The 21052-nt window shown below is 41.6% G+C and overlaps 1 long non-coding RNA gene across 1 annotated transcript in view; it reads left to right on the top strand.

Moving 5' to 3' along the window:
• Positions 1–17924: 17924 nt before the first annotated feature.
• LOC143927861 (uncharacterized) overlaps positions 17925–21052 on the top strand; it is a 10270-nt gene continuing 7142 nt past the window's right edge. The window contains exon 1 of the long non-coding RNA XR_013262332.1: positions 17925–18079. This is a non-coding gene — a long non-coding RNA (uncharacterized LOC143927861). The remainder of the gene's footprint in view (positions 18080–21052) is intronic.

Consider the following 21052-nt stretch of genomic DNA (forward strand, 5'->3'; position numbering starts at 1 on the left):
CAACCCCCTCTTTCCCTTATCACTTATTTGGAACATTCACTTCACCAATTTGACCTAATGAAACAGACCATGTGGGGCATCAAACACCTTTTTGTCTAGTTCTATATCTTCTATATCTTTACATCTACAGTAACTAATACATATGGGATGGGTGCTTGTCACTCCTATAAATGTATCTGTTAGTCTCAGTGATGGCTTCGTGGCCATAAAACTTTTAAGAAATCCCTGCAGTTTACAGGTTTAGAATCTACATAATTCTCCTGAATTAGGTGTTATCACAGAGTGTATATATTAAATGGACAATCGGATAACCTAAAAATAGATGCACCCAAATACTAGTTTCTGCATAAAAATGTAGAACACCACTCTTTTTTTTTTTTTTTTTTTTTTTCCCTTCCCAACAGTTTTTTTTTATTTTATTTTTTTTATCTCAAGTGTTACAGATGGTATTCTATATTAAATCTAGAAATGACAAAATTTAATAATGGCTTTTCATTTAATGGACTAGAATGGTAAATGTTTAATTTCTGTGAAATTGCAGAGAAACTTAGTGTCTTGCATTTTTTTTTTTTTTTTTTTTTTTTTGCAGCAGTTCAAGAGTTTATAGAAGTTTAAGACCTGAGCGTATCGAAACAAAATAGTAGATTCATGCCACATATTTATGGATCAATATTTGAGACCATTTTCTTCGCCCTTCTTTTTTAAGCTAGCTGCCAAACAGTCAACGATACTTGGGTGTGGGGTTTTTTTTTCAGTCCCTTTCTAGGATATTAGTTTCATCATGGATCGGTAAATTGTTTACTAAACAGTATTTTTTGCAAAACATAGTAAGGGCTGGTTCACACTGCGGGCGATGCGAGGCGACACGACTTGCCTCGCCGCGATCTGACAAGTCGCCCCCGTTCTGTACAATGGAACCGTTCTGAGAGGAGCGACTCGAGTCGCTCCGACTCAGAAAAAAGGTTCCTGTACTACTTCTGGGTGACCTCGGGGCGACTTGCATTGACTTCTATACAGAAGTCATCTGCAAGTTGCCGCTGAGGTCGCGGCGAGGCAAGTCTGTGTCGCCTCGCATCGCCCGCAGTGTGAACCGGCCCTAAGGCTGGGTTCACACCGCTGCGGGGGGAGAACCGGATGTGATTCGCACAGCAAATCACATCCGATCTCCGTAGCGCTGCGAGTTCAGCCATACAGATAGTATGGCTGAACTCGCAGCGGTCCCGCAGCAAACTCGCACGGGACCCTTTTTTGGGTCCGCAACGGAATCGGATCGCATGGGGGTTCACACCATGCGATCCGATTCCTGTGCGAGTCGGCAGATCGCACTGCGATATGCCGACGGATCTGGGGGTGTCATTAACATAACATTGACACCCCCAGCCGTCCGCATAGGGCAGTGTGAACTGCCGGCGGGAGGTATGCGATGCGGGAAAACGCCGCGGATTCGCGGCGTTCCCGCATCGCAGCAATGTGAACCTAGCCTAAAGCACAATATAATGTGAGAATATATATATATATATATATATATATATATATATATATATATATATATATATATATATATATATATATATATATATATATATATATAATATATATTTCTGAAAAATACTTGGGGTTATAGAATATTTTTTTTTGTTTCCCCCTCCTACTCTTGTGTGCTTTATAACGTTATTGCTCTAATTTGGCAACATTTGCTGAGAATTTAACTTCTACTGTATTTTGAATTGCTTAGGTATAAATATGTACAAGTATAGATTTTTCAGTCTTCAGAAATCAGCACATAAGACTCATTCATAGGGGGAGGGGGGGTCCAATATTATTATTATTATTATTATTATTATTATTATTATTATTTTTTTATGTAGTTACTTTTAACTAGTAATGTTGAAAAACAGTAGTCCTTAATGACCCTTTTTGCTTCATCAATTCGGAAATAACTTTTCCAGTTAATGTGACCTTAGGTTTACAGTACTTGCTTTGCAACAGTTGGATAATTAAAAACGTAAAAGGTTACAAGCAAGGGAGAAAAGAAAATATTACATAGTGCTTACTGTTAAATTGGGGAAAATACTGGATTGTGAACAAAGCATTTTGCTGCAGTTGGTGTAAATGTAATTTTCAAAATCTTGTTTGAAAGCATTCACATTCCTCAAACATGTAGCTTTTCTATGCTATTAGTCTTATTTTAATCAATTTGAACCAAGACTGTTTCAATAACCTTTTGAGTCTTGTTAAATTCCTGGGTGCATGAACCTTTTTTATGCATGATATAGAAATATCCATATAACATCCCCCCCCCTTTTTTTTTTTTTTTTTTTTTTTTTTTTTTTTTCTTTAACAAATCTTATTTAAATGAGGTACACATTTATTATGAAAATTGCTTGGCATCATTTTTGGATTCTAAGCTTGTGTCTAACATATAAGCTTGGTGATGCATTTTATCATGGTTCGAGGCTCTCAATATATAATTCTGTGGAGGGGGAGCTACAGTATAGGCCCAGTGGTATTAAAACTTAATAATTAGCAGAAATGCTCTTCAGCTACCACAATTAATGCTACTCTCCTGAAGTTAATTAGGTGTTGATACTTCACAAGTTTCAAAACTACTATGTTTTCAATATGCTACACCACATTTTCTCCCACGGTATATATTATATATATTTTTTTTTTTCCAAGAAAAGACACTAGCTCCTTGTGTTTCCTAGTTTTTATTTGCATTTATAAGAAAAGAAAATAAAAAATATATAAAGTTTGCTACATTTGTAAAATGTGAGGAATATATTATAAATATATATTTCTAACGTACATTTAAGCTACACTTCTGTTCAGGTTTTTTCTTAAGGAAAATAGAAAAAAAAAACTAAGGAATTTAAAATATTTTTTCAAAAAAATAAAAAAATAAAAAAAAAAAAATCCCAGAAACTGCCTCTAAAGCGGATACAGTGTCTAATCTTGTACAGAACTGCGAATTAAAGAAATAATCTTTATATTAAAATATTGACTTGTAAATGTTACACTATAACAAGTTTTGTTTTACTTTTTTTGTTTAACGCAGGTCGATGGGTGGGAAGGGGGGAATATTTTTAGTTTTATTTACTGAAAAAATAAAGTAACTTGATTTTATTTTTTTCTTTGTGTAATTTCTTTTGGAACATTGTGCAATATTTGATGGCCTAATGGAGTGTTAAGTTTCAGATGTACAGTTTATATTGTTCCAAAGTTTTTTTAAGTTTGTATTAAAAGCATGATATTAAGATTACAGTTTGTTATTTTTTTTTCTCCTTTTTGTTCAAATGGAAGTTATTTATCTTTTATGCTGAAAGTAAATTTTTATATATATTTTTTTCTTTATAGTGATAAAAGGTCATCTCATGATGATTTCTCCAAGATTCAGTGCAAGTGCTATGAAACAGAGACTGGCTTGGTGTTCTGATACTGTTTAGGGGTTGAAATTTATTTGCAACTTACTAAGCAAAATAAGAGCTGCTATTGACCAAAATGCAGTTGCTTGGCACAGTAACTGACCTAAAACTACTATGAACATCAGAAGTTCTGACCTCATTTTCAAGTGTTTAGAAAGGTTAGCCGTGTCCACAATTTTCTCTATACAGGGTTCCTTTTTAACCACTTTTCCACCAGGTCAATAAAAAAAAAATCACATGCTAATTACTGTATACATTACTGTATGTGTGTAAAATATATATTTATATTAATTTTTATTGTATGTGTGTAGGTTCTCAGTGGTTTGTCAAATGCCTACTTTCAGGATAGGATTTTGTGTGCATCTGGTGAAATGGTCACAAAACACGGTACCTAAACCTTTTCATAGGTAGTGCTTTAAGAGGTAGGTTAAACAGAAATAATCTCCTGCGCTATGGTGTGTAGTCTAATACGTGGTGCGACCAACGCTCTACATTCAAGCAATGCCTATAGTCTTGCAGCCCTCCTCAGAATAATGGGTATTTTTGTAACTGGAAAAGAAGGAAAGAGGAGTCGTGGTCCGTTTAGGCCCTGAGGAAAAGGGTGTGCCCTTGAAATGCGTCAGCCATCTAGGCTATCGTCTGATCCTCACAACATCAGGTCTGGTTTGCTGGTGTTCAGAGACGCTGTTACATTATTTGACAAGCTCTAACGTCTTGCTCGTTTGTGAGTATAAACATATTGTTTTTATGCTTTAAATAAAAATGTGCCATTGGTAATGCACAAGGTCGGTGCGCCCTCCTTTTTGAGGCGGGAGTAAACCCACTGACTTTTCCCCCCCCCCCCCCCCCCCCTCTCTACACCTGCAAGGGAAAAGGCATAATGAGCTAGTATGTACTGCATAATGGCTCATTATGAAATACTTGCCTTAGAACGAGGCGCCAGCATCTCACTCGGTCCACACCGAGGGAGCTGACATATTCCCTCGGCGTGTCTTCTGGGTATCGCGGCTCTGGCGCTGTGAGTGGCCGGAGCCACAATGTCGTCACATGCACGCTGGAGTTTTCTTCCCGGCAAGGTCTGCTGGACTTTCAGCCGAGAATCCCCTGTGCGCATGCGCCACTGAAGTCAGTGGCTCATTGCGAGGGGGAATGGCTCCTAAACCGTACCGGCTTAGGAGATATTCTTTTTACCTACAGGTAGGCCTTATCCTAGGCTTACCTGTAAGTTAAAGTGCAAAATGTAACTATACAACTGCTTTTAACAGTTAGGTTATCACTTTAGAGCTGGGGTCAGCAACCTATATTTTGCAATCTATCAGACAGGTAGATTGCAGGCTGAACTTTCTGACCCGCCATCCTAGAGCATCAGAGTGCAGTGCAGAGGGCCTATTTCGTAAAGTCGTAGCAGTAATAGGGAGCAAGAATGATACCAACTGCATGCCACCGTTTTATCCCAGCTATCCGTCTCCAGGGTGATGCCAGCAGTAAGATAGTGATTTTCAAGTCAGTTGGAAGTAATACACTGTCCATAATATAGGGCTGCTTTCACACTGATGTGCTACACTTCACCCAAACCGTGGGTGCAATGCACTGAATGCTTTTAGAAAGTGCACCACACCGGTCAGATATAATAGAAGTCTATGACAAAGCACAGCTAACCCAGGTGAACCGCAGCACATCAGTAAAAGTGGCCTTATAGGGGGCTCAGAACAGTAAGGTTTTTACATTTGCAGTTTGGGAGTGGTAAAACAAGATGTGTTTTTTATCACCCCTGCCCCAACCGCACCCCTTTAGCTGCAGTGGCCAGGGGTGTACACATGTTGCAGCTGAAGGTGTTATACACCCTGTCATTGTTGGTGGATATAGCACTTGCCAAGCATGACCAACTCATGTGAAATGATGCCGCTGTACATGTACCCTGTGACCTTGTGCAGTACAGCAAACAAGGGGTTAAAGTAGGCAGTGTTGTGTTGCTTTCTCACCACCTGCTTTAACCCCCCTTGGACCCCACAGAAGCATGCAGTTGCAGAGTGACCCTATTTACTTAAAGCTGTAGTAAATCCATCCTGTGCTATTTTTGCCATATCAAGCTTTCCTAACTAGTGAACTTGCTGCTCTGTGTACAATGCTTCCTACCTTCTTCCTTTCTGTACAGTCGGTCCTTTTCTGAGCAATGACGTAATCGTCTCGTGCGCACTTAGTCCCATTTTTCTGGCAGGCTCCGGGAAAAATGTTTTTTTTTTTTGTTTTGTTTTGTTTTTTGTTTTTTTTTGGTTTTACAGGCCGGGGCTACATCATTTCTTTTGCCTGTCGGGTCTGAGATCCCGCGAAACTAGTTTCACAAGCTGCGCCTTAACCCCATGTGCCTTGCTACGTCACAGGGGTTGTGGAGGTGGTGAGTGAAGCACAGGACTGAGTCGGAGAGAGCAGTAATGCAATACTGTGCACACCCCAAGATTATGGAGAGGGAGTGAGGGCGGGAGTAAAAATCGTATTTAACGCGGAAGACAGCCGTCAATATGGCAGCATCTGCAACCGAAAAAGCTTTTACAAAAAAGTTTACTAGTAACAAGCATTTTTATGTCTTCGCTTTGTGGCACTTTGATTTAAAATAACTTTAATACACTTCATTCTGTGTAATTTTGGGTAGAAGTATCTGAGTTTACTATCACTTTAAGTGGGTCGCAATTGGCAGGCAGTAGTACCCACCAAAAGCAACAGCAGCTAAAGGGGGTAGGGATTGGGGTGGTAAAACTTTCTCATCTGCTGGGTTTTACCCCCTCAAACTTTACGTGTGACTGAGCCCTAAGTGTGCCACTGCTGAATGCAACAAAGGGCTCTTTCACAAGTGTATCACTGCTGCTCCTCTGAAAAGCAAACCAAGTGCATTTTCGACAGGTGTGAGGAGGTGATGCGTTGCCTCCTCTCCACCTGATTTAAACCCGTGTTTGCTGCAGAATGCACGCAATTGCGAAGTGGTAGTATGGCATTTAGAGGTTTAAATCGGGTGTGAGGAGGTGACACTGCCCAGTGATCTTTGGCTTCTCCTATGTTATTCAGGTAGATCTCCACTACTTTAAGGTTGCCTATCCCTACTTTTTAAAGTTAACCATGAATAATGGCCCTAGAATTATTGCTCTCACTTTGTTTGCAGCGTTACTTCACGTGCCACAATCGCGGTTTACCAACAGGCACGGGACCTACAGGAGAGTTGCAATTGGCAACTAGAACACTGAATTGGTCTTTCTTGCACAATGCACATCTGCTACTTGCTGTGTATTGAAAAGCTGTAGGCAAAATTCAAACTAGTCACACCAAAGCTGGTTCTTCCAAGTTTGCAGATGGTGCTAATGTACAAGATTATTTATTGCATGATGGCAGTAAATATCAGCTGGTTCCTAATGGCTCTGTGTATGGCCAGCTTAACTCTTATTTCAAGTTTTGACTTAAAGTGTTTGTAAACCCATTACAACCACTTTAACCTACAGGTAAGCCTAGATTAAGGCTTACCTGTAGGTGCAAGAAATCTCTCCCAAACCTAAAAGGTTTAGGAGATATTTGCAGAAGTAGCACTGATGTCTATGGCGCACTGAGCGCGCCACTTCTAACAGCGATCATGCCGTTAGTGGCGCCACCAGCATGCATGTGTGGGAGTGACATCATCGCAGGTCCGGCCAGTCACAGTGCCGGATCCGCGATACCCAGAAGTCACTTTGGGATAGATGCTGGTGTCGGAGGAGGCGAACGAGGGCCGATGCGTGGGCTTCGATCTCAGGTAAGTAATTCATAATGAGCTTGCATGCTCATTATGCCTTTTGTGTTGCAGGGTGTAAATTTTTTTTTTTTAAAGTTTTACTTTCTCTTTAACCTCTAGAGATCCGCACTATAGCTGAATGACGGCTACAGCACAGACCTGATTTGCTGGGACTACGTCTATTGACATTGTCCCGTGCACGAGCGGCCTGCGCGCCCCCTGAGGGGCGCGCTCTGTGATCAGTGTGTCTGAGACTCACCTGATCACGGATCGGAGCAAGGTGTCGATCCCGACCGATTACCACGTGATCAGCTGTCAGCCAATGACAGCTGATCATGTGATCGCAACAGAGCCGGTAATCGGCTATTTTTCCTCCTCGCGCTGACAGCCCGAGGAGAAAAAAAAAGCCGATCACCGGCAGCCATGAGAGGGACTTCAGTCCCTCTCAGGGTCAGATTATCAGTGCCCACCTCAGTGCCGCATATCCGTGCCCATCAGTGTCATCTACCAGTGCCCAGCAGTGCCGCCCATCAGTCCCACCTATCAGTGGTACCCATCCGTTCCGCCTTATCTGTGCCCATCAGTACTGCCTTATCAGTGCCCATCAGCGCATTTCAATGAAGGAGAAAAATGACCTGGTTGCAAAATTTTAATTAAACATGATTTTTTATTTTGCATCTTTTTTTTGTTTGTTTAGCAAAAAATAAAACTCCCAGCTGTAACTAAATACCACCAAAAAAAAAGCTCTATTTGTGGGGAAAAAAATGATAAAAATTTCATTTGGGTACAGTGTAGTATGGCCGCGCAATTGTCATTCAAAGTGCATTAGCGCTGAAAATTGGTCTGGGCAGGAGGGGGGTTTAAGTGCCCAGTAAGCAAGTGGTTAACAAGCTGCATATTGTTCAGGGTCCCTGACTCTAGTATTTTTAGACTAGAGCCACCCAGACAACTAGCATCTTCAAAAGCGAGTTTCCATATCTCTGTCAGTACAGATTTTGGTTAAAAAAAAAAAAAGAAATACACCTACCCCCTTTTCTTTACAACCTAAGACTCTTTCACACTGGGTTGTCTTGCGGGCGCTATTGTGCTAAAAATAGTGCCTGCAAACCGACCTGAAACAGCCGCTGCTGTCTCTCCAATGTGAAAGCCCCGAGGGCTGATGGCTGACTTGAATGTATCTGATTTGGAAAATGATTACATCAGTGGGATGGGTTCCACATTCCGCTTTTCTGGTTTATATCTCCCATAGGTTTCACTGATGCCTGATAGGCTTGGAGCACTTTGACAAATGCATGGATTATAAATGGAAATTGTGTAGCCCCACCCAGTTTGCAATGTGTGTACTCATCATGTTGAAGTACATCTTAAGCCCTGTACTAGGGTTGCCACCTGTATGGGATCCACACCCACCTGAAACCCGGACACATTCAGACAGGAATGTGGCTTGGGACAGGGCTTGAGAGGAGGGTGAGGGGGCACTATGTGCACTGCATTACTATTCTCTTTGGAGTGCCCAAAGGTGTCCCAGGTCTGTTACAATCCTACAGTGTATGCTAAAACAAAAAAAAAGTTGAAACTGGTCTGCTGGCGGGGGGGTCCTTCCCTCTTGTCAGAACACAATAGCTCAGTGGATAAGATCGCTGTACTAACATTGAATTGTTGGTACAGGATCTTCTCCTGAGTGCTTCCTTTTTTCTTTACTCGTTCAGCCCATTGGGTTGAATTGGGGGGGAGGAGAATGAAGTGTGCGTGCTGGGCTTTACTACATTCCCAACATGTTTAATATCAGTTTATTTTCCATAACATATAACTAATGGGCCTACAGGGCAGATGGTTAAACAAGAAACTGAAGTTAAAGGGGCTGTAAAGGGTTTTTTTTTTTTCTAAATAGGTTTATTTAAACTAGTGCAGGTTGGTTCACTTACCTTTTCCTTCGATTTCCCTTCTAAATGTTTTTTTCTTTGTCTGAATTTCTCACTTCCTGTTCCTCTTATGTAATTCAGACAAAGAAAAAAAACATTTAGAAGGGAAATCGAAGGAAAAGGTAAGTGAACCAACAATGTACTAGCTTAAAGGAACCTATTTATAAAATAAAAAACGAAGCTTTGCAACCCCTTTTTAATATGTATGGTGCCATAAGCAATATTTGCTCAGTTTCTAGATTTGGGTCTCTGTGCTTGATTCAATTTGTACATGGTAGGATACTCTTTCTGCATTTTGATCCTAGCTTCTAAATTTAGTCTGACCTTCCTAATCTTGTATAGAGTAACCAGATCTGCCCTGGTCTAGTTTTAAAAGCCTCCTAATTTAATTATTGCTTATTTTGCAATAGTAATCTTGCATTTTTGCTGCATTTTGTTTGTTTGTGTGTGTATGGTGTTTATTTCTGACCAAAAAAAAAATCCGACATGTTCAAATGTCGTATTTTGTAACAGCCCTGAAGTTACATTTTTAGGTCCATGGACGAGTTTGCTGATTTAAATACTATTAAGATATTTTTGCCTGGGAGTGCTGACAAGTTATGGAAGGGTAGGACTTTAAAGATTTTGTAAAATCATGAGTGAAGCAATGTGTATAAGGAAAACATTGTGTATTTTGGCAGGTGTGCTGTATGATGGTTGGCCCAAGCTGGGGCAGTGTAGCCCAAAGGTGAAAAGGCCAGTTTTGATGCTAATATCGCTAGTCTGTCGCACAGTTTAATGCCGGTGTATCTAGTACCATTGGGGTAGGGATGAGCATAAACCCTTACAGACGCCTATATATTTGGTGTATCTCTAGGTACAATTTTATTTATTTTTTTATTTTTTTACAAAAGCTATATTTTTATTAGGTTGGGAAAAGGATAGAACTTCAGTTATCTCTGGGAATTAAAAAAAAAAAAAGTGAACAAATAACTTGTAAAACAGCCAGTTCAGTTTAATCACTTCAATACCAGACACTTCCATGCCCTTCCTGCCCATACCATTTTTAAGTTTTCAGCATGTCACACTTTGAATAACTGACTGTTACTCAGTCATGCAACACTGTACCCAAATTAATTTTTTGTTGAAGACTGGGCTTTTTTTTTTTTTCTTGCTGGACTTACCATTGGGGTTTTTTTTTTTTGCTATATAAATAATAAAAAATAAAAAAAAATATGAAAGGGTTTTTCTTAATTTATAAAGAGAAATCTTATTTTTATAAACTTAGGCCAAAATGGGTTCTGCTACATTTCTTTGGTAAAAATTACTTAAATCCATGTATATTTTAGTCTGTGTGAAAGTTGGTCTACAACCTATGTTATACATGTTTGAAAATTGAGATATACTGCCCATCAGTATTGATCATTTCTTGAGGCCCTAAAATACCAGGACTGTAAAATCCCCCCCCCCTTTTTTTTTGGAAACCAGACAATCCAAGTTCTTAAGTAAGAGGCATAGTGAGTTTGTTTTTAATTTTAAAGTTGTGTGTTTTTTTTTTTTGGTCATTTATTTAATATATTAACAAGTTATGTCTTACACACAGCATAGGCATACTAATAAATTATACTTCAAAAACACATTCTGCTCTGTCTCCCGAGTATGGGGATACTACATATGTGAGACCTTTCCACAGCCTAGATGCATAGAGTGGCCCTCAAATGAGCATAAATTACATTCAAACTACTCTAATTTCCTGACTACCTATCACATTTTTGGAGGCTCCAGAGCATCAGCACAGTGGGAACACCCACAAAATGACCCTATTTTGGAAAGCAAACACTCCAAGGTAAGAGGCATTTTTGGAAAATGCAGCAAAGTTGCCAATTAAGATCTAACACACATCATGGGCATACTTAAAAATCCACCCCAAAACACATTCTGCTACTCCTTCTGGGTATGGGGATACCTCCCGTGTGAGACTTTTTCACAGCCTACCCACATAGAGGGCCCAAGATCCAAGGAGCACTTTCAGGCTTTCTAGGAGCATAATTAATCTACATTTTTGGAGGCCCTGGAGCACCAAGACTGAAAACACCCATAAAATGACCACATTTTGGAAAGCAAACATCCCAAAGTATTTTCTAAGAGCCACGGTAAGTCTTTTTTAGACTTTTTTTTGCCACACGTTTTTGGAAAATCAGAATTAAAATGAATTTTTTTTCCCCACAAAGTTGTTTATCACTCATTGTTTACTGTTGTGATTGCTGTGTTTAGCTATAGCATGGTACAGGGCCATTGTGATTGGCCAGACACTGTGGTCACAAGATTGTGACCCAGGTGTGCGAACGGCGGTGGGGGGGGGGGGGGGGATTGGGACGTACCCATACGTCCTCCCGGGGCTAACAGAGCACCTGCCCTACCGTTTATGTACATTGGCCAGACGCAAAGCAGTTAAAATAGAAAGAAAAAGCAAAACTTTTTTGTGCGTGCGTGTGTGTGTAAAATTTAAAAATACTGTTTGTTTTTTTAATAGATGATCACATCTCTGTTCTCAGCTGCATAGGGAACTTGGGGAGCTAGGGGTGCAGAAACAGCAGCACACTGATCTCAGGGAATTTCTGTCCAGGGGCGTATGTCAGCACTAAGTGGAGGATAGGCAGGCTGTTCTCCCAGCACAGCCAAAAAATTTACCAAGCTGGGGTGCATGTGCTCACATGACTAGCATGGTCAGTTTGAAATTCACACCAAGGAAACAATACAACGAGAACAGGATACACAAGTACATGGTACTACAGGCAAATATCAGGAATATGAAGTGCTGGGTTAACATTATTTAATAAAAGTGTGTAACTGGCAGTCTTGTTCAGTGCATTTAAAGGTACTTGTCTCTCTTTAGAAATTCCTATACTAAAAGCTGATGCTTGCACTTCATTGTCTTGGTATGTTGCATTACTTTTGAAAAAAATGCTAATTAACCACTTAAGCCCCGGACCAATTGTCAGCCTAAGGACCAGAGGTCGTTTTACAATTTCGCACTGCACTGCTTTAACTGGTAATTGCACGGTCATGCAATGTTGTACCCAAACGAAATTTGCATCCTTTTCTTCCCACAAATAGAGCTTTCTTTTGATGGTATTTGATTGCCTCTGCAATTTTTATTTTTTACGCTATAAAAGGAAAAAGACTGAAAATTTAGAAAAAAAAAAAAAGATATTTTCTACTTTTTGTTTAAAGAAAAATCGAATAAACTAAATTTTAGTCATACATTTAGGCCAAAATGTATTCAGCCACATGTCTTTAGTAAAAAAAAAAATGTCAATAAGCGTATATTTATTGGTTTGCGCAAAAGTTATAGTGTCTACAAACTAGAGTACATTTTCTGGATTTTACACAGCTTTTAATTTATGCCTATCTCATTTCTTGAGGTGCTAAAATGGCAGGGCAGTACAAACCCCCCCCCCCCCCCCAATGACCCCATTTTGGAAAGTAGACACCCCACGGAAACTGCTGAGGGGCATGTTGAGCCCATTGAATATATTTTTTTTTGTCCCAAGTGATTGAATAATGACACAAAAAAAAAAAAATTTTACAAAAAGTTGTCACTAAATGATATATTGCTCACACGTGCCATAGTTATATGTGGAATTGCACCCCAAAATATATTCTGCTGCTTCTTCTGAGTATGGGGATACCACATATGTGGGACTTTTTGGGAGTCTAGCCGCGTACGGCACCCCGAAAACCAATCACTGCCTTCAGCATTTCTAAGGGTGCAAATTTTTGATTTCACTCCTCACTACCTATCAGTTTCGAAGGCCATAAAATGCCAAAATGGCACAAAACCCCCCCAAATGCCCCCATTTTGGAAAGTAGACACCCCAAGCTATTTACTGAGAGGCATGTTGAGTCCATTAAATATTTTATATTTTGCCACAAGTTGCGGGAATATTCCAAACCTTTTTTTTTTTTTTGTACAAAGTTGTCACTAAATGATATATTGCTCACACATGCTATGGGCATAAGTGAAATTGCACCCCAAAATAAATGCTTCTCCTGAGTATGGGGATACCACATGTGGGGGACTTTTTGGGAGCCTAGCCTACGGGACCCCGAAAACCAAGCACCACCTTCAGGATTTAAAAATAAAACGCTACCAAAAAAACCTTTTTAGCGATCGCAGGGATCAGGCCTGACTCTGCAAACGCTGCAGTTGTGTGTTTAGTGTTTTGTAAGTGACAGTGATCGATCGATACTGCACGTGGTTGGGCTGGGCGGAGGGGCAAAACGCAGGTGCTAGCAGGTATCTGGGCTGATCCCACTAACAATGCGTTTTTTTGGAACCCTAAACTGCTGGGGACGCTAGTATAGATCTGATCAGATCAGATATTGATCTGTTCAGATACTATACCACTACGGGAGCTGTATGCTTTGCGCGTGGGTGTTAGCGGTCCTGGCACTAACCTAGCACTGCCTGGGGCGACGCAAATCCTGACCCTAAAACCTAATTGATATCACCTGCCGGGTGATCAGGGGGTTAAACCTTTATTGGGTAATAAATGGTGGGTGCCCTGATGCTATAAAAAGCAAACTAACTAACCAGAGTCACCCGTAACACTTATACAGTGATCACTGGTGAAAGGGTTAACTAGGGGCAATCAGGGGGTTAAAATCTTTATTAGGTAGTATATGGGGGTACCTAACGCTAGAAAAACCTGGCGGTGAACCTAAAAAAATAACTAGCTACCTAGCGGCACCAGTGACACTAATGCAGCGATCAGAAAAACGATCGCTTAGTGACACTGGCAAAAGGGGGTGAAAGGGTTAACTCTAGGGGCAATCAGGGGGTTAAACCTTTATTGGGAGGGGGGTAGGGGGCTACCCTGGACCTAACACTGACTGCCCTGACACTTTTTACTGTCACAACTGACACTAAATGCAGTGATCAGTAAATAAATGATTACTGCAATCAGTGACAAAAAAAAAAGACCATCCGAGGAGAGTGACATCACTTCCTCCCTGCCTGTGTTTACACTACACAGGCAGGGGAAGCTTCTCATTCGCCAGGAGCGATCGAGAGGGGATGGCCAGAAACCAACGGCCATCCCCTCATCCCGGATCGCTCCTGAAGCGAAGCGGACGGCCGCAGCTAGCGGGAGGGGGTCCAATCGGACCCCCCACCCGCTGGAAGGCAAGCACGTACGGGTACATGCTTGTACCCGTACATGCCATTCTGCCGACGTATAGTTACATGTGGAGGTCCTTAATTGGTTAATGAGGCCCTGTTCACACTAATGCGAGACAAAAGTCGTGCACCTTTCGATCTGAATTTTCCTTGTGACTTTGGCCCGTCTTCCATGCAACTATAGTTACCAGGATCCAACTTTTAGACGAGTGTGACTTGTCTTTTGACCAATCAAAACAATACCTTTGGTTCTGGTATAGATGAAACCTTACGCCAAATGTATATTTAAAAAAATAGCTTGGGTCTGGTATGGATCTTGAGGGGGAACCCCACGCCAAAATTGGGAAAAAAAAAACCCAGATCATACCAGACCAAAGGGTCTGAGAAGGATTTTGAGGGGAAACCTCACTCCAAAAAAAAGCACGGGGCCCCCATTATACATGCCTGACCCTTATTCCAGCATGCAGCCTGGCAGGTCAGGAACGGCGCGGGGGAGGGGGGGAAGAGCGAGTGCCTCCTCCCCTCCTGAACCATGCCAGGCCACATGCCCTCAACATAGTGGAGGTGGGTGCTTTTGGGTCAAGGGTTGTTGATGGGGACAAGGGCCTGCTCTCCTCAACTCTGGGCTGTGGTTGTGGGGGTCTGCAGGCAGGGGCATTATCTGAATCTGGAAGCCCCCTTTCACAAGGGGGTCCCCAGATCCTGCCCCCCCCCCCAGGTGAATGAGTATGGTACCCATTCATCCAAAAACAGTGTAGTGTAATAAAAACATGACAGTTTTTGACTTTTGACAAGTGCTTTATTAAAAATTACTATTGTCCCCCGTGGTACCCATTCAATTATATGGGCTGAAATCAGAGTTGGACCAGTTAAGACGGCTCTCATAAGGAAACATTGATTTTTGTCATGCGACTTGTGCTCTCAAAGTCAGAGCAATTATGTACAGCAATACTTGCCATCTCTTGTCTCCAGTGGCGTTGGGAGGGAGGGCTGACCGGGGCTATAGCCCCGCATGAGGCGAGCTCCCAAAAAGCCCCGGCTCTCGTATTTCTCTTTCTGAATTATTAACCCTGAGTTCCAAGGCCTGGGATTGACCTGGAATTCAGGGCTATACAGGGCCAGGCTGATCCTGGGGGTGCATGGGCTGCCTTTGCAGGGAAGGGGAAGGCAAGGGCTGCTGAATTTTACAGAGCAGGGGGTCTCCCACCTACCCGGTGCCATGAAGTCCCGCCTCCTGGATTGGCTCCTATGAGGGACATCACACTGGTCCAATGTCAGGATGTGTGACATCCATCATAGGAGGCGGGACTTTATGTGACAGAGAGCGCCGGGTAAGCAGGAGTTTCCTGCTCTGTGTAAGCCCACAGCTCTTCTTTACCAATGGCTGCACAGATATGGCTGAGTTGATGGGCACTGATCAGGCTCCATTGATGGGCACAGGTAAGGCTGAGCTGATGAGCACTGTTCAGGTTGCATAGATGGGCACAATGAGGCTGAGCTGATGGGCACTGATCAGGCTGCATTGATGGGCACAGGTAAGGCTGAGCTGATGAGCACTGGTGAGGCTGAGCTGATGGGCACTGATTAGGCTGCATTTATGGGCACAATAAGGCTGAGCTGATGGGAACTGATCAGGCTGCATTGATGGGCACTGGTGAGGCTGTAGTGATGGTCATTGGTGAGGATGAGCTGTTGGGCACTGGTGAGCCAGGCAGCAACAAGCAAGTGAGCCTAAACCCACCCCCCCATGAGGCTGGGCTTGGGCTGGACTTACTTTGAAATGTGGGCGGGGTTGTCAAATTTACCTTCAGGCTGAAGCCCCCTGGTCTTTTTCCCACCTAGCAACACCCCTGCTTGTCCCTGAGGATAACACAGCTACCTGAATTTTGGGGCATAATTATACTGATTTATGAACTAAACACATTAGTTCTATTAGATTGCCAATATAAAACTGACTAACCACCTCTCAAACTGATGAGAAAATGTCCCAATAAGAAGGTGGCACAGCTGCTTGCATTTGCATTCTTACATCTCAGAAATTAATTTGTCATGATACATTCTAAGCTACATGTGTTACTTAATAATAAAAAAAAAATCCTAGTTTGTATAAATTAAGAAAAAAAAAAAAAAAAAAGATGTCCTGGACTTCTGCTTTAAAGCCAGTTTATGGCGCTGTGGTTTTATTTGTTTTGCTGTCCAATCCTACTTGTCCCAGAGACAAATGCACTCAAAGTTTTTCTACAGATGTCACAGGGTCAGGAAATCTCTGCAGTCCGGTAATGGGCAGAAATAGCAACCCAACAAAGTCTTTATATACTCTATAAAAATGTAAGAAAAATGAGTGGTCCAAAGTAGCACAATATGTGTATAAAAACACCTTTTTTTGTTATACAAACTTCATCACCTTTTTATGCACTCCCTAGGTGAGCTCCTGCAGCTTTTATTTCATCTAGTCTCAGTCTGTTAAGCGGTTTCTACCCTTGCTACCAAAGGTCCGAACTTTTAAAGCATTGGTTGCCAATTTACCCGATACAAGGGGCTTAAGTGTGGATCATGATGTCACTAAAGGGCTGCACATAATATTAATGAATGTAAGCTGTCATAGTTGGAGAATGCGGACATGTAACAGGACATAATCAGAAACTGGACATGCTTCAGGAGACTGTACATTAGAATGCTAGAGATAACAGCCCCTTTACTCTGTGGATGGAGCACAGCAATCACAGTGAGTTACTCTATCTGCAGCTTCTCCATTCATAATGATTTTCAAAGAATATAAGGCGTGGGGTGATTGGATAAGAAGAGATCAACCATGATGTTCATGTGCCCCTTGTAATGCCATAGATGAAATATATGTGCGCTTTCAAAATGTGGTGTTCATCTTGACATCAACTCAATAAAAGAGCTGCTCTATGCCTCCTGGCAATTGATGTAGAGTAGGCGTTTGATCAAGTGCTTTCTGGATACCTCTCTGCATCAAATTGATCTAGGGGATTCCTTATTCTAAAAGATTATGGCCCTATACCACCATCCATGGGTGAAGATTTGCTCAGATGGCATTCTCTCTACACCTTTCCCCAGGGTTTTTTTTTTTTTCTCTCAGAATACATGCAGGAACACACCCTCCCCAACAAAAATCCCCATCCCCAACCACACCATTCCTTGAGGAGAGGAGAAAAGTAAAGCAACATCAAATAATCTGCACTTTGCACAAGGCGCAAGAGGCACAGAGTACCGCATTTAGGAGTGAATAACATGCAGGACTCTGGAGTACTGTGCAGTGCTGAAGTGTGTGTATCACACAAGGCACAGAAGCAAATTAGCAAAAGGGACAGTACTTACATATACCTTCCCAAGGTAACCAGCTATTGCTCACCTCTGTAACCCTTGTTCACAGTTTACCCCCGCAACCTTTGTTCACAGCTTATGTACTTACCCCCTGTTCCTAGCTCTCCTCTTCTCTCCCTGTCCACAGCTCACACCTTCTGCCTCTTGTTCAGTTTACCTCTGTATACCTCTGTACTCTTGGCTATAGTACACCTTAGCACCCCCTTGTCCACAACTAACCTTTGTATGCCCTGTCAACAACTCAAATCTGATGTGCGCAAGCTTTTTTCCCCCAACACGTCAGAACTGTAACACAAAGCTGAGGAGTAAGGCGTTCCGTAAACATTTCACTCGCCTCTGTGCTACACAGGTCAGACAGGCGGGGTAAGGACAAGAACGGCCATCCGAAGCACCACAGGAACAATGAAAAAAGAAAAATGTGGGCATGCCCTGGATGCCTGGCGATAGCATACAGAAGCCAATAGAGGAAGTAAGTAATTCAAAAACTTCCTGTACCACCTTCTGTGATTAGTGACAGGTTGGAGAGGACGAGGCTTGCCAGAGGTGGCGAACAGCTGAAAAAAATACCTGCCTTTTCCGAATGGCACAAGGCAAGGTTTCCCCTTTGCTCTATGTACTTGTTATGGAACACTTTTGTGGAGGGTCTCCAAACTAACGAGGCTATCAAAGTGATCCAAGTGGGCAATGATGTCTATAAATGTTTTGTTATCTCTCTTCAATCACTATGTGCAGTTGCTGTCTCCTGCTCCATTCTTCTGTTATCAGCCTGATAACTCCTGACAAGTTCTCCATCACATGATAAAAGGAGCCTGAGCTTTGTGTTGGGGAGGATGCTATAAATAGATAAGCAGAGCCCTGAACTATTTAACAATCAGCTCCAAAAGTCTCTACCTATGAGGAGAGGGAGTGTGTGCCTTTCCTCCAATCAGCGGTCTTGGCTGTATACCAAGACTTCACTATAGTGTTGAACAGGAAGAGAAAATCTCCTAACAAGAGCTGAACTTTCTAAAGAATATATGAAGCTGAAAACAGCAGATATACATGTACAACTTCTGTAGGGAGATTTGTTTCATCCCTGTGTATCATCTGAGGCTGTTCACTTCACTGGGCATATGTGAGGGTTTATATCCACTTAAAAAAAAATTGCAGGCTGTTCTAACATCAGACCCAGGGCACCCACTAGCACGCAGTAGCCAGTAGAAGTAAGTACTGCAGAAAGATTCCTCTATGGCCTTCTGTGTTAAGTGACAGGATGGTGAGAACAGGGCTGAGGGAGGTGGCAGAACAGAGTTCCGCCACGTTTTGACTGAAAAAATAAAAAAATAAAAAAATAAAAATAAGCTCTGTCTGAAGGAGTGTCATGCTAAGCTGGATCCCCTCTGTTGATGACTAACATTGAGTCTGGTTTCCCACCTATAAACACCATATATAAAAGCTTTGGATGGCAAATTCAACAGATCATCCACAAACATCACTGAGTAAGTCAAATCTCACAGGATGAATATAAGAAAACCCTTAAAGACACCTCCTAGTTATCGCTAGAGCACTGGAAAACACATGTAGTGAGTCCCTATTGGGCATGAAGAGTTGGATGACCAGCAATTGGAGAAACCTGTGGCAGATATACAGTATGTCTATATTCTTACATACAAGCAACCTGAGATATGCATTCTGAGAGCACAGTGGTCACACAGAGGAATTTTGTTGAAGCACAGAGGGATACGATTGTTGCTGTGGGGGTCACATCACGGAGGAAAACATATGTTGTAATATATTTTCATGAGAGACTGAATAATTGATTAATATCACAGAATTCAGTTTTTGATACATATGAGGCCATATGCCCAATCACAATGAGGGTTATTTACTAAAGGAAAATCCACTTTGCACTGCACTTGGAAGTAAATTCTCTGTAGATCCGAGGGGGATATGCAAGGAAAAAAAAAACAGCATTTTAGCTTGCACAAGATTGGATGATAAAATCAGCAGAGCTTCCACCTATTTCAGATCTACCCCTTAGATTCAGAGCGACTGCACTTCCAAGTGCACGCGCAGTGCAAAGTGGATTTGCTTTTTGTAAATAACCCCCTATGTGTGCTGTATTGACAATTAAATTTATTTATGTTCATATTGATATGTCATATATGTTATTGTGTTGGGAATAAAGACACACACAGAATTTCTGTTCACAATGGATTTATTGATAGAGATCAGGATTTGTTAAGTGGGGAAGGGGGTGTTAGGGTTTCAAACCCTTCCAAATACGTATTCTTTTACTGAAATTCTTATTGCAGGTCCTAAACTAAACCAACACACAGTGCAAATAAACGCAGTATAAAAATCTATGATTACAATGCCAACGCCATGCTTAAAACGGTCAATCAATAATTTATATTCAGTGCTATTGATGCTAAGGTTCAGCAATTCTATGTGGGACAACTACGCCTTTCTGCTTTAACCAACACAGGGAGGTCATTCCGTTGTGCTGTAACAACAAAAGTAATGAAAAAAGCGCACAGGAATAATAAAGTAATAGAAGAATCATTGCACAAAATAAAAGTTTGTCTGTCACATAAGCAGCAATTAATAGAGTATATTATATGTCTTCAAGAAGGTCTGGCCTATCATTTTGTGGCTCATGTCTGGCAGTCCACTGCTGAGTAAGGGTGATCTTGAGCAAGATGGGCACTCTGAATTCTATGCATGACATGCTATCTGCTCCTCTCGTGAGTGCAATACTTATTTATTTAGCTTAATATTTATTTTGCTTTGCATTTAGATTTTCTATTCTGATTATTTCATACCATAGGTATCACTTATCTTTCTGAATTCCAAGAAATGCAAAATATGTATTATTCCTATGCTCTTTATGTTGCTTATCAGTGCTCACTATATATATATATATATATATATATATATATATAGCCTGCTTTTTGCTGCAATTTGAAGAACTATTCCAGGTAGAGCTACTTTGGTCAGTACCATTACAATGATTGCTTTCATGATTGATAGTATGACATAAACAGAGTAAAGGTACTTCAAACCATAATGACCAGGATTTATATTTACTGTTAGACCCCTTTCACACTGGGACGCTGTGCAGACGCTACATCGCTAAAAATAGTGCCTGCAAAGTGTCCTGAAAGAGTTGCTCCTGTGTCTCCAATGTGCCTGAGGGCTTTCACACTGGAGCGGTGCGCTGGCAGAACGCAAAAAAAAAAAAAGTCCTGCTAGCAGCATCTTTGGAGTGGTGAAGGAGTGCTGTGTATACCACACCTCCACCACTCCTGCCCATTGAAATCACTGGTCAACGTGGCTATACCACTTTGCGGGTGATTTTAACCCTTTCTCGCCGCTAGCAAGGGTAAAAGTGCAAAAGTGCCCCCCCCGCTAGTGGCCGAATAGCACCGTAAAGCACCGCTAAAAATAACGGCGCTTTACC

Source organism: Lithobates pipiens, unplaced genomic scaffold (genome assembly GCF_037356315.1).
Source record: "Lithobates pipiens isolate NorthernLeopardFrog02 unplaced genomic scaffold, aLitPip1_a1.2 Scaffold_23, whole genome shotgun sequence".
In the NCBI taxonomy this organism is placed as follows: Eukaryota; Metazoa; Chordata; class Amphibia; order Anura; family Ranidae; genus Lithobates; species Lithobates pipiens.